This window comes from Muntiacus reevesi, unplaced genomic scaffold, assembly GCF_963930625.1.
Source record: "Muntiacus reevesi unplaced genomic scaffold, mMunRee1.1 SCAFFOLD_207, whole genome shotgun sequence".
In the NCBI taxonomy this organism is placed as follows: domain Eukaryota; kingdom Metazoa; phylum Chordata; class Mammalia; order Artiodactyla; family Cervidae; genus Muntiacus; species Muntiacus reevesi.
The window spans coordinates 40985-52500 of NW_027077999.1; positions in this window are offsets into that span (position 1 = coordinate 40985).

Sequence of the window (11516 nt, forward strand, 5' to 3'; positions counted from 1 at the left end):
AAAGGCACGTGAAATAATGGACAGCAAGTAGTGCACCCAGAAAACACAGAATGATCCTCCTGAACACCACACGGCCATTTTTATGGATCCACATAGAGGTCGTTGATATCCCCGCTTGATGCATGAACAGTATTCACACAGACTCGACTTATTTTCGCTTTGATTGGGGGTGCCCTATCCAGAGAGACCACGCGGGTCAGAAAGCAAACACAGAACATAGCAGAACAGAACCAAAACCACAGCCAAGTCGAGGGAGTGCTGAACCAGAGGCGCTCACACGGCCTAGGAGGTGTCCCAGATGGTGAAGGAGCGTTTGTGCTCACGTATCTATGTGGAGGTCTGAAGGGTCACTTGCCAGCGATGCAGATGTCATGCGAGTGGCCGGAGATGTTTCTCCATAGGATCTCTTGGGATGCCGCACGCAGGCAGGGTGCCGGGTGCAGGGGCACCCTGGGAGGCCCGATTCCCCGAAAAGTTGGCATGTGGGGCGCAGGCAAGCACACAACGTTTTCTTGCAGGGAGGGTCGAGCGAGGAGAATTCAGGGGTCCATACCTCCAAGCCCCAAGCTGCTGCTGCTGCTGCTGCTGCTGCTTCTTTTCTTTTTCTCTGCCCCAAGCTTCTTGAAAGGGTTCCACGTAGCATTCTGAAAAGCCAGGAGATGGAGGGACAGGGTTCGTGGTTGCAAACGTCTGGCTGTAGGAATTCTTTGTCTTTGGCGACTGTTCACCACGTGCGTCAGGTCATGAGGTTCCTATACCCCTTCCACGGGACAGATGTTCACTGGGGGAGTTGGAAGGGTCCACACTCCTGTTCCCACTGCTCCCCTCCGTGAACTGGAGTGCGAATCTACATGGGCCTCTGACCACACACATCGCTGGGTTACATCACGCCGGTTTGGCCTTCGGTTCTCACAGACTGGCACTCTTGCTGCTTCTTGAAGTGTCCTAGAGAAGAAGACATCGGATTCCACATTAGATCAGCTTCTTTGACTAGCGACGGCACAACAGCCACAACAAGTGGGATGGATAAACACAGAGGATGGTTTCCTTCGGACTATGGAGCGTGTGTGTGAGAGAGAGAGAGAGAGAGGGAGGGAGAGGGAGAGAGAGAGAGAGAGAGAGAGGGAGAGGAAGAGAGAGAGAGAGAGAGAGAGAGAGAGAGAGGGAGAGAAAGAGAGAGACAGAGAGAGGGAGAGGAAGAGAGAGAGAGAGAGAGAGAGAGAGAGAGGGAGGGAGGCAGAGAGAGAGAGAGAGAGAGAGAGAGAGAGAGAGAGAGAGAGATGCCTCTGTGGTCCTAAGGCAAGCACTGAGGAGTTGAGACTTTCTTTAATGAACATATTTTCCTTCACTTCAGTCGTGATGGTCCAATGATTTGGATGACAACATTTCATGTTCAGGGTAGATGATTTTAGAAGGCTGTGAAGGAACTTCCCTGCCTGGTGGTCCAGTGGTTAAGAATCCACCTGCCGATGAGGAAGGGGACAGGGTGTTTTCGATCGATCGATCCCGGATCAGGGAAGATGCCACTGGGCTCCGGGCAGGTTCGATACAAACCTATAGAACGGACAATGCCAGGCAGGCGTGAAGGCGAGGGCAGACGGGGGACTCTGGACGAGGATGACTGACACTGACGTCTCCGCGTAGGTGGGTTGTGGCCGGCACACTCCTCTGGGGCAGGATGTTCCTAAGACCGTTGCGGGAGGAGCAGGGGACCTAAGGGAACTCTCTGTCCTCTCTGCTCCATGTTACCCTCGGAACCCTAATCTGCTCAAAGAGAGGATTCAGCCTATGGAAAGACAAACTCACACGTGAGTGAACCTCCTTTCTGGTTCACTTGGATTCTGAAAGCGTGACGGTCAGATTCACTCAACTCTCTGGATGTCTGTTCTTCCTGAGATCCCGGCCTACTCACTGGAAGAACAACACATGGAGCCGGATGAGATCTCCCTCTGCATGGCGGCTCCAGCGTGCACACATTTCAATGGCTACGGCTTGTGGACATCGCACCGAGAGCCTAACTCCGGTGTTTCAGACGCCTGTTTCTGACTGAACAGTTCTAACTGCGGGAAGCCCAAAATTTGCCCCTGCCTGTTCGATCTGCAGGGACTCTGCAAAGAACACACGTGCCCGGTCTCGTGACCGATCCCGTTTTCGGAGCTAGCCTGGCGTGTGATCTGTTTTCCAGGCCATAGGCACGCACTGGCACTGGGGAGTTGTGCTCCTCCCCCCCCCCCCCACCCCCGCCGCCGCCGCCGCCTCCTCCTCCTCCTCCTCTCTGCCCCCACCCTCCCCCCCGCATGCACACTCGCTCCCTCACCCCCACCCCCACACCGCCTGGGCCCGCCCGGCCCGTCCAGGTCTCCCCCCACCCGTGGAAAAGGCCAGGAAGAAATGGTCCCAGAACGACGCAGCCTAGAAACAGTGGGAGTCCACTTGGATGCGGTTAGGAAACACCTGAGCACACCTAGGCCAACACTGCCACCGTGTGGGGTGAGAGGCCAGTGAGAGGAGAAGCTCAAGAGTTCAGAGGAGGAGGAAGAGGAAGAGGAGCAGGAGGGAGGGAGGCAGGCGGCGGTGGGGGGAGGGGAGGGGCAGGCTGAAGCTGTCTCGGGGGCGTTGACATGGGTGAAAACCTTCCCCTTCAGAAGGGCGCTCCGAAGAGAGAGTTCCGGCGGGACCTTGAGAGCACACAGGGCTTCGTTTTGGACGCTGACCTTAAAGCTGGGAGTGGGGGGTGGGGGAGGGAATCATCCAGACAGACGGAAGACACCAGGCCGGGAAGGCGAGACAGATTCTTTACAGAAGTGAATCGGATGCTTTTCTGTCAGTGTGTTCCATAATCAGACTATCATGGAAATCCATCCATCCATCCATCCATCCATCCATCGATCCATCCATCCATCCATCCATCCACCCACCCACCCACCCATCCACCCATCCACCCACCCACCCACCCACCCATCCACCCACCCACCCACCCACCCACCCACCCATCCATCCATCCATCCATCCATCCATCCATCCATCCACCCACCCACCCACCCACCCACCCACCGTCGTTTCGCTCCTTTTCTGTTCTCTACATTTTTAACGGCGAGTGAGTGAGAGAGTCTTTCAGTGGTTTGGTAGGATTTTTGAATGTCATGTCGTAGGGCCATGGTACTTTTCAGCCATGGATGAACGTGACGGCTTCTTTTTTCAGCTTCAGCTTTCAGGCTTATCCTGAACTGCCTCGCCAAGCGAGGCCTGTGTGTCCCTGTGTGCTGGAGGAAGGACACTGTGCTATCCACATCTTGATCTGGGGCTGAACAAAACCACCCACCCTTGGGAATGTGTTCCTTGGCTTCGTTTCGTTTCCCTATGGCACTGACCTGACCGTCCTGTCCTGTCCACTCTTTGGATCCTTTATCTCCCTCTCCCCCTCAAGGCACTTGGTCCTTTTCTTCCTCCTCCTCCTGCTCCTGCTCCTGCTCCTCCAACGATTTCTTTTGCCTGCCTGCCTGCCTGCCTGCCTGCCTGCCTCCCTCCCTCCCTCCCTCCCTCCCTCCCTTCCTTCCTTGTTTTGTTTTTGTTGCTGCTGGCTGTGGTTCCCCCACTACTTTTCAGGTGTGCAGACGATGTTTCAGTGTAGCGCAGGAAGGGCACAGCGATCCCCAGGATACATCTCGTGAGTGACTGTCCGTCACCACTTGGTGTCACGGCAGATGGCATTTGGTGTCATGACGTGCCCGTGACTCATTGATTGCATCCGTGGAAGGCTGCACCGCGTCGTCTGTCTCCGTCACCAGTGGCACTCACTCATTCTCTCCCCCTCCCCACCCACCCCCGCCATCGTGTCACCCCCTCCCTCCTCTGGCCACCACCCATGTGTTCCTTTATGGTATCTATGAGCCTGCTTCTCTTCTGATTTGTTCTGCTCTGTTCATGGTGTATCCTTTGGTAGATTCTGCATGGGAATGACTGATCTGAGGTGCTTCATTTAGCATAATAGCCTTTCTAAAGATCTCTCCAAGTTCCTGCAGACTGTGAGATTTCATTCCCTTCTGGTGGTTGAGTCCCATTTGTGTGTGTGTGTGTGGGGGGGGGGGGGGGCGGGTGGGTGTGGTGTGTGGTGTGTGTCTGCATGCGCGTGCGCACACGCGCACCTGAATAGATACAGGTGTAGGCACACAGACAGAGAGTTCTATCATTCTGTTTGTGCGGATGTCTACCTAGGTATAGGTGTCGATACCACACACACATACACATGCGCACATCTTCTTGGTCCCCTCCGTAGGCACTCCGTGGAGTTGCCGGGTTGGGTCGGATGGGGAATCTTTGGTGGAGTGTCCTGAAGGATCCCAGGACTCGTTTCCCTAGTGATGGGGTTTCTCTCTCTGTGAGGTGCCAGGTGATGAGCTCTGAGATCTCTGAGTCCGTCAACACTTTTCTCAGCTGCAGGAAAGACGCATTCCATCGATCAGGAGCCACTGTCTTCTGATGTTTCAAACTTGCTGTCGCGATTGCGAGTCCAGCTCCTGGGCCTTTCCCCTCCAAGTTGTCATTGTCCAGATAAACGCCCCGGGGTGCTCCCGTGAGCCCGCCCCCACCCCCAGCAGCCCCAGCCCAGCCCAGCCCCGCCATTGATTTGTTTTCTACCTTGTGCTTCTGAGTGTCTGTCTGTTCTACCTTTATTTTGAATGAAGGTGTCTGTTCGGGCCTCCTGCCGACTTCGCTCATCTCATCGGGGATTGTTTCTCTTTTGGAGGTTCAGCTGTCTGACCCCTTGATCAGTTTTGGACAGAAAGTCCCCTTTTGCAATATATGCTTGCGCTTTCCTCGTATACGCGCGGGCGCGCGCGCGCACGCAGACACACACACACACACACACACACACACACACACACACACACACACACACGGATGCGGATGTGTGTTTCTGCCTGTGTATGTACGTGTAGGTCTGTATATATTTCTATATACACACACACACACACACGGATGCGGATGTGTGTTTCTGCCTGTGTATGTACGTGTAGGTCTGTATATATTTCTATATACACACACACACATATATATGTACATATCTACGCCTGTATGTATGCACACACGCGCGCACGTAGACATCTACACAGACACATGCGTATGTGTGCACATAGGTACATGTACACTGACTAATACGTACGTGTATGTATACATACGCGCGTACACACATGCACACGCGCGTATGCATATGCGTATACGCGTGTGTGTGCATCTATGCACACCAATCTGTGTATATGCACTCTACACACACACTGGACATACGTATATGCGTGTATGCTTACTTACACATACATGTGTGTATATGTACACATATATACAGCCGTACGTCTGTGTGGACGTATATACGCTATACGTAGACGTCTAGGTATGCGTACATATGGCTGTATACACGTGTACATACACGTGTGCATATACACAGGCGGATATGTGTGCGTATGTAAGCATGCACGTACGTGTCTGCACATACCTACACACACACACACACCTACACACCTGTGCGTATACATCACACGTACACACACGTACACACACGTGCGCATCTATATGCATTTACACGCCCGTGTTTATTTAAGTGTGGGTACGTATATCTGCGTATGGGCACACATGAGCATGTGTATTCATGTGCGTGCATATCCGTGTACGTATGTGTATAGATGCCTGTGCATACGTATATACATGCAAGCATACATGCACACTATGAACGCCCAGGCATATACGTGCACACACAGACACATGCGTGTACGTGAGCATGCATGCCCTTCGTACGTACTTGTTTATACGCATGTGTGCATGTATATATAGGTGCGAATATGTGTCCGTATGCATATGTACATGCGTATATGCACATGTGCGCGCTCTCTCTCTCCCTCTCCCTTTGTCTCTCTCTCTCTGTCTCTGTCTCTCTCTGTCTCTGTCTCTCTCTCTCTCTCTGTCTCTCTGTGTCTCTGTCTCTGTCTCTCTCTCTCTGTCTGTCTGTCTGTCTGTCTGTCTGTCTGTCTGTCTCTCTCTGTCTCTCTCTCTCTCTCTCTCTCTGTCTGTGTGTCTCTGTCTCTGTCTCTGTCTCTTTCTCTCTCTCTCTCTCTCTCTGTCTCTCTGTCTCCCCCCTCCCTCCCTCCCTCCCTCCCTCTGACTTTTAAGCTGCCAGAGCAGTTCTACAACTTGACTTTCCTGCCTGGGGGTTTTGTTTCATGTCGCTTCTTCGGTTCTACTTCAAAAAGTTATGTATTCATTGACCTGGCTGTTGTCATGGAATCCAGGGTTTATTTAGTGGATCCCTATTGACTCGGCCCTCCCCACCGCGCCCCTCAACCCCACCCCCGCAGCCCTGCCACCCCAGACCGCCCAGCCGCCCGCCTTTCTGGTGTTTGTGGCCAGTGATCTTGAAATCCATGTTCTCCTGACCTCAAGGGCACTTTCCCCACCCACCCGGGCATGCCTGTGTTTGTTGTCTTTGGACTTGGTCACGGTCTCTACCCAGGTTGAGTTTTGTTTTCTCTTGTTGGGGGTCCGAGTGTCTCCTTCGTTTCCTTCCTCGCTCCTGGGCTTGCGTGTCTGTCTGTGTCTGCGTCTGCTTTCGAAAGTCCTGCTTTGTTCTCTGAGCAGCGCTTGCCTGGTTTCGCTTTGCCGGTCGGTCCCTCCCTCCCCTCCTCCCTCCCTCCCCCCCCTCCCTCCCTCCCTCCCTCCCTCTCTCACTCCCTCTTTTGGGGGGAGGGGGTCCGGGGGAGCCCGGGATGTCACTGGTGCCCCTCTCTCGGCCCCCGAGCCCCCGCCGCCGGCGTCTCCGTGGAATGTGCCCCCTCCACCCTGGAATCGCGTGGGGGGGGGGGGGGGGAGCGCGTCTCCTTCGGGGCAGCCTCCTGAGGAGATAGTTCCCAGCTCGTCTCCCTTCCTCTGCGGCCGGGGTCGCGTCGCGTCGCGTGGCTCGGAGGCGGAGGAGGCTCCGGGCCGAGCTCGGGCGTTTGGGCGGCCGGTGCGGTGGCGTCCTCGGCGGCCGGCGACAGCGACACGTCCTCGGGACGGTCGAGCCGGTTGTCAGGAGCCACCTGGCGGCCGCTTATATATTGTCCCTCGCCCTCCGGAGCTTCGGCGAGACTTTCAGGAGGATTGTGACTCAGCTGCCGGGCCCGAGACAGAGCTCTCAGAAACCGGCTACGCTGGCGGTGACAGTCCCGGTGACACCGAGGCCTAGGGACGTCCTGCTGCCGCCGGAGATTGGTTCTCTAGGTTTCTGGGGAGGGTGACCGTCGCGGCGCTCCAGATGTGGGCTCTGGGGCGGCCTGGCCGGGTCGACCAGCATCTCCCCGTGACCCTCCGGCCGTGGAGACGGACCGGCCGGACCCTACCTGGGCCGGACCGCCGCGGTGGGCAGGGAGAGGGTCTTCCCTGCCCGGAGCTCCTGGACTCGGACTCGGCGGTCCGGCCACCCCTCGGGTCGCCCTCAGGAGCGTTTGCTTCGCCCTCGGCCCCGCTCCGGAGGTGGGGACCGGCCCGGACTGTGGCGTGGAGGTCGGCGGAGGGCGCGGCTGGGTCCGGGCCCTCGGGTTCTCTCTGACCGAGGTGTTTTCCGCGTCGCACTCCGGAGGTGGGGACCCGCCCGCCGGAGTCGTGAGGGGTGATACGGAGAGGACGGCCGGCGCGGGCGCGTGTGCGGTCCCCCGGTGGGGTCCGGTCGCCTGAGGCGTCTCCCGGCACGCATGCCTTTTCTTTCTCAAAGTCCCGATAGGTCCGGAGACGTGGATGGACCGGGTCCTGCTTCCGCGGGTGGCCGGGGAGGGCGCGCTCGACCCTTCAGCGTGCCCTCGTGGGTCTCGGTCGTCGGACGCGACTTTTTCTCACCCCTCTCCCAAGTCCCTGAATCCCGGTCAGTCAGGAGATGGGTGGGGACCGGCTCGAGCTGTCCTGGGTGCCGCGTGTAGGACGGTCTGGGCCCCGGGCGTGGTCCCTGGTCGGGGCCCGCTCGTCTTGTTGGAGGCGCCTCGCTGACGGTTCTTTCTTCTTCTTTACGCACATCGAAGCCAAATCCCAATTCGGAGACGGACCGGTACACCTACCTGTGTGGGCGAAGCGGGGAGGGAGTCTGCGGCCAGCTCCCTCTCCCTTGGCGTCTGCGCCCCCATTTTGCCACCACGCGGCCCCATTTCCTCAACCCCCCCCCCAAGTCGACCAGATGCCCCCCGCGCGCCCCCCCCCCCCCCCCCCCCCCCCGAGAGCTCCAGGCCTGGTGTTCATGGGGTAGTGCTGGGGACAGGTGGCCGCGTCAATGTTCCGGGGTCCCTCCCTGAGAGTCGTAGATGGGCCCCGCTGTCGTCTGCTGTCATTTTGTCGCCCGAAATAGGTCTTTTTTGCCACCAGGTAAGTGCTGACACGGTCTCTTTTGGTGTCTGCCTCTGAAGACGTTGGGTCTCTGGATGCACGCGGGGCTCTGGGCTTTTGGGCCGCCACCTGGCGCCTGGTTCGGCCTTTGCCGCTGCAGCTGCCCGCCTGGGCCTGTGCGCCGGCTCCTGTGTGCTGTGTCTGACTGAACCCAGCTCGTGGTGCCACCTCCGGTCTCTGGGCGAGCTGAGGGCGGTGGGGCGAGGCGGTGTTGGGTCTTTGACCCTGCGCTCCCCGCTGTGGGCACCCGGTGGTGGCTGGGACGACCCCCGCCCTCTAGGCTCCGTGCCACACGTGTCAGGCGTTCTCCTCCTGGGGTCGTTGGCCGCCGTCGCCTGAGGTGTGAGGTTGGGCGGGGAGGGGAGGTTGCCGGTGAGGCTTAAAGCGGGCCCCCTGGGCCCCCTCCGGTGACTGTCCTCACCTGTGCCTTCTCTCCCCCCCCCCCTCCCCCCGCTCCAATTCGGCTCAACTGATTGATGTGGTGTGGTCGTGTTCTCCCGGGCCGGGCCTAAGCCGTGCCGGACGAGGGACGGGCGTTCCCAGTGAATGTGTCCGCTCTTCTCGGTCTGCCCGCGGGGCCCCTTGCCTGTCTTTCCCCTCTTGCCCCTTGGGGAGGGTGAGGAAGGGCAGGTGTTGGGGTGTGGCCTCCGGCCCTGACCTTTGGTCTCCCGTCCCCCGCTTTGGGGTGTCTAGTGGGGCCGTGGGTCTTCGGACACAGCAGATGTGCTTTGCTTCGCCTTCCTGGCGTGTGCCCCGCGAGCGGCCCTCCCCGCGGTGGGGAGGGCTGTGCCGCTGCCACGCTGCGCGCCCCCGCATGGGTGTGTGAGCGTGCCTCGTTGGACCCTCGGTGGTGCCCCTGGAGTGCTCCAGGTCGTCCCTCAGGTGCCCGAGGCCGAGCGGTGGTGTTTCCCCTTAACCCTGTGTCCTCCTCGGGTCCCCGCCACGGTGGTGTGCGTGTGCCCCGTGGGGGGGGGGTCGAGACGGTAAGAGAAGCCTCGTTGTGTGCTCCTCCCGTCGTTGGAGGCTGCGGGGCGCGGGCTCTGCCCCGGCCCTGACCGCACACACGCCCCTGTGTGGTGGTCCGCTTACCTATACCGCAGACCCCTTCCCCTCCCGCCCAGTTGAGGACTGGCGGCTCCTGGTGTGCCTCCGTGGGCCCCGAAGGAGAGACGACCGGGTGAGGGACGGCGCGCCCTCGGTGAGAAAGCCTTCTCTAGCGATCCAAGAGGGAGCCTTGGGGTACCGGATCCCCCAGCCGCTGCCCCTCCTGAGTGTGCAGTGGCCACCGTGGCGACTGCCAGAGCACGTGGGCAGAAACTCCCCTTCCCCTCTGTGGGAAGAGGGGGGTGATGGGTGCGCCGGCCCCGCGGTGGGGCCGTGTGCTTGCTTGATGCCTACTGCGGCCCGCGCCTCCCCCCTCCGAGTTGGGGGAGGGCCCCGCTGGGCCCCGCCGGGTGTCCGGCGAGTGGGGGGCTGTGCGTGTGCTGTGTGCGTGCGGCCGGCCCCGTGGTGTGAGCCCAGGGGGAAGGGGGGGGTTTGGGGTGCGATTTTGCCTGGTCGGCCCCGGCTCCCCCAGCCCCGCAGCCGTGGTGAGGAGGATGAGGAGCCTGTCGTGCCTGCCCTCGCCCCGAGCCGCAGCCGGTGGCAGTGTTGTGGGCCCGGTCTGGGCCGCCCTCGCTCGAGAGCGTGTCCCCAGGATGTTGAGCCTCGGGGGGTCAGACTTTTGATGGAAGACACGGATCTGTGGAGGACGGACGGACGGATGGATGGAAGAAAAAGACGGGTTTGGACGGCACGCCGGCCCTGGCGGCGGGGCCGGGGTGTGGGGCCCGCTCCAGGGATGGCCAGGAATGGCCGGCGTCCCAGGCGTCGCGGGACCGCCCTCTTGTGTGGGTGGCGGTGGGATCCTGCGCTGGTTTTCCTGGTGGCCCGGCTGTGTCCCGGTGTTTTCTGGTCCCCGGGCGGCGCCCTCGCCCCCGTCCCGTGGCCCCTGCTGCGCGTGCTTGCCGGCCCCTCCCCACCGCTGCCGGCCTTCCTCCTCGCCCCGCGCGTGTGACCGCCTGTGTCCCCTTCCGCCCCCGTTCCCCGCGGTGTGGGACCGAGCTGGCCTCGCCTCACGTGGGTGTCGTCTCCCGGCCACTGTCGGCCGGTGGCGTCCCCGGGTGGAGCAGTGCCCTCGGAGCCCTGAGAGGAGGGGCGGGGCAGGGGAAAGCCCCTTTGGCGCACAGCAGGGTTGCGCGCGTGAGGGCTGTTGGGGGACGCCGGTACGCGGCGGGAGAGCGTTCTCCCGGGCCGGCCGCGGCTCCGGGTGTAGGGTGGCGGTGGGCGTGAGGCCCCGTGAAGGGGGTGCGCCCCCATCCCCCCCCGCGGGGGTTGGGTGAGTGTGTGTGTGTGGCCGGGAGAGGCCAGTCTGTCGTTCTGGGTGTGTGCCCCGGGACCGCCCCTGTGCTGGGAGGCCTCTGGCGGTGAGATCCCGCGGTGCGCCCTGGCGGCAGACTCGCCTCCCCCCACCCCCCCCGGGTCGTTTCGAGCCATCCCCCCTCGCGGTGGCGCGCGGCCCACCCCCGCCTCCACCGCCGGTTCCGTGGCGTTGGTGTCACGTGTGGCCGCACCCCGTCGGTGCCCCTCTCCGTCCGCCCGCCCGCCTCGGTCCGCTCCCCATCTGCTGCTTCCCGGGGCCGCGCCCTGGTGTGTCTCGCTTCCCCGGGCCTGCCGCGGCCCCGATCCGTTGCCCGCTTTGCCGCCGCCGCCTGTCTGCCGACGTCGTCGCGGGCTGGGCGAGGGGGAGCACCCGCGGCCCCCAACCCCCCCCCCCACCACCACCCCCGCCGCGCCCCCCGCTCCGACGCGCTCTCCCGAGCGCGGGTCGGGTCTCCCGGTCTGCCTCCCGCGGGCCGGTCGCCGTGTCCTCGCCGCCCGGCGCCCCCCGCCCCTCTGGGGCGGGCGGGGACGGACGGGCGCTTGAGGGCGCGTCGGCCGGTCCCCGGCGTGGCCTGGCCCGGGGGTCTCCCCGGCCCGGCTCCCGGGGCCGCCGGGGCGGGCGGGCTCGCGACGGGGGCGGGGTGCGGAGGAGGAAAGGGGGCCCGCCGTGCCCCCTCCCCTCGTTCCTCCACGCGGCG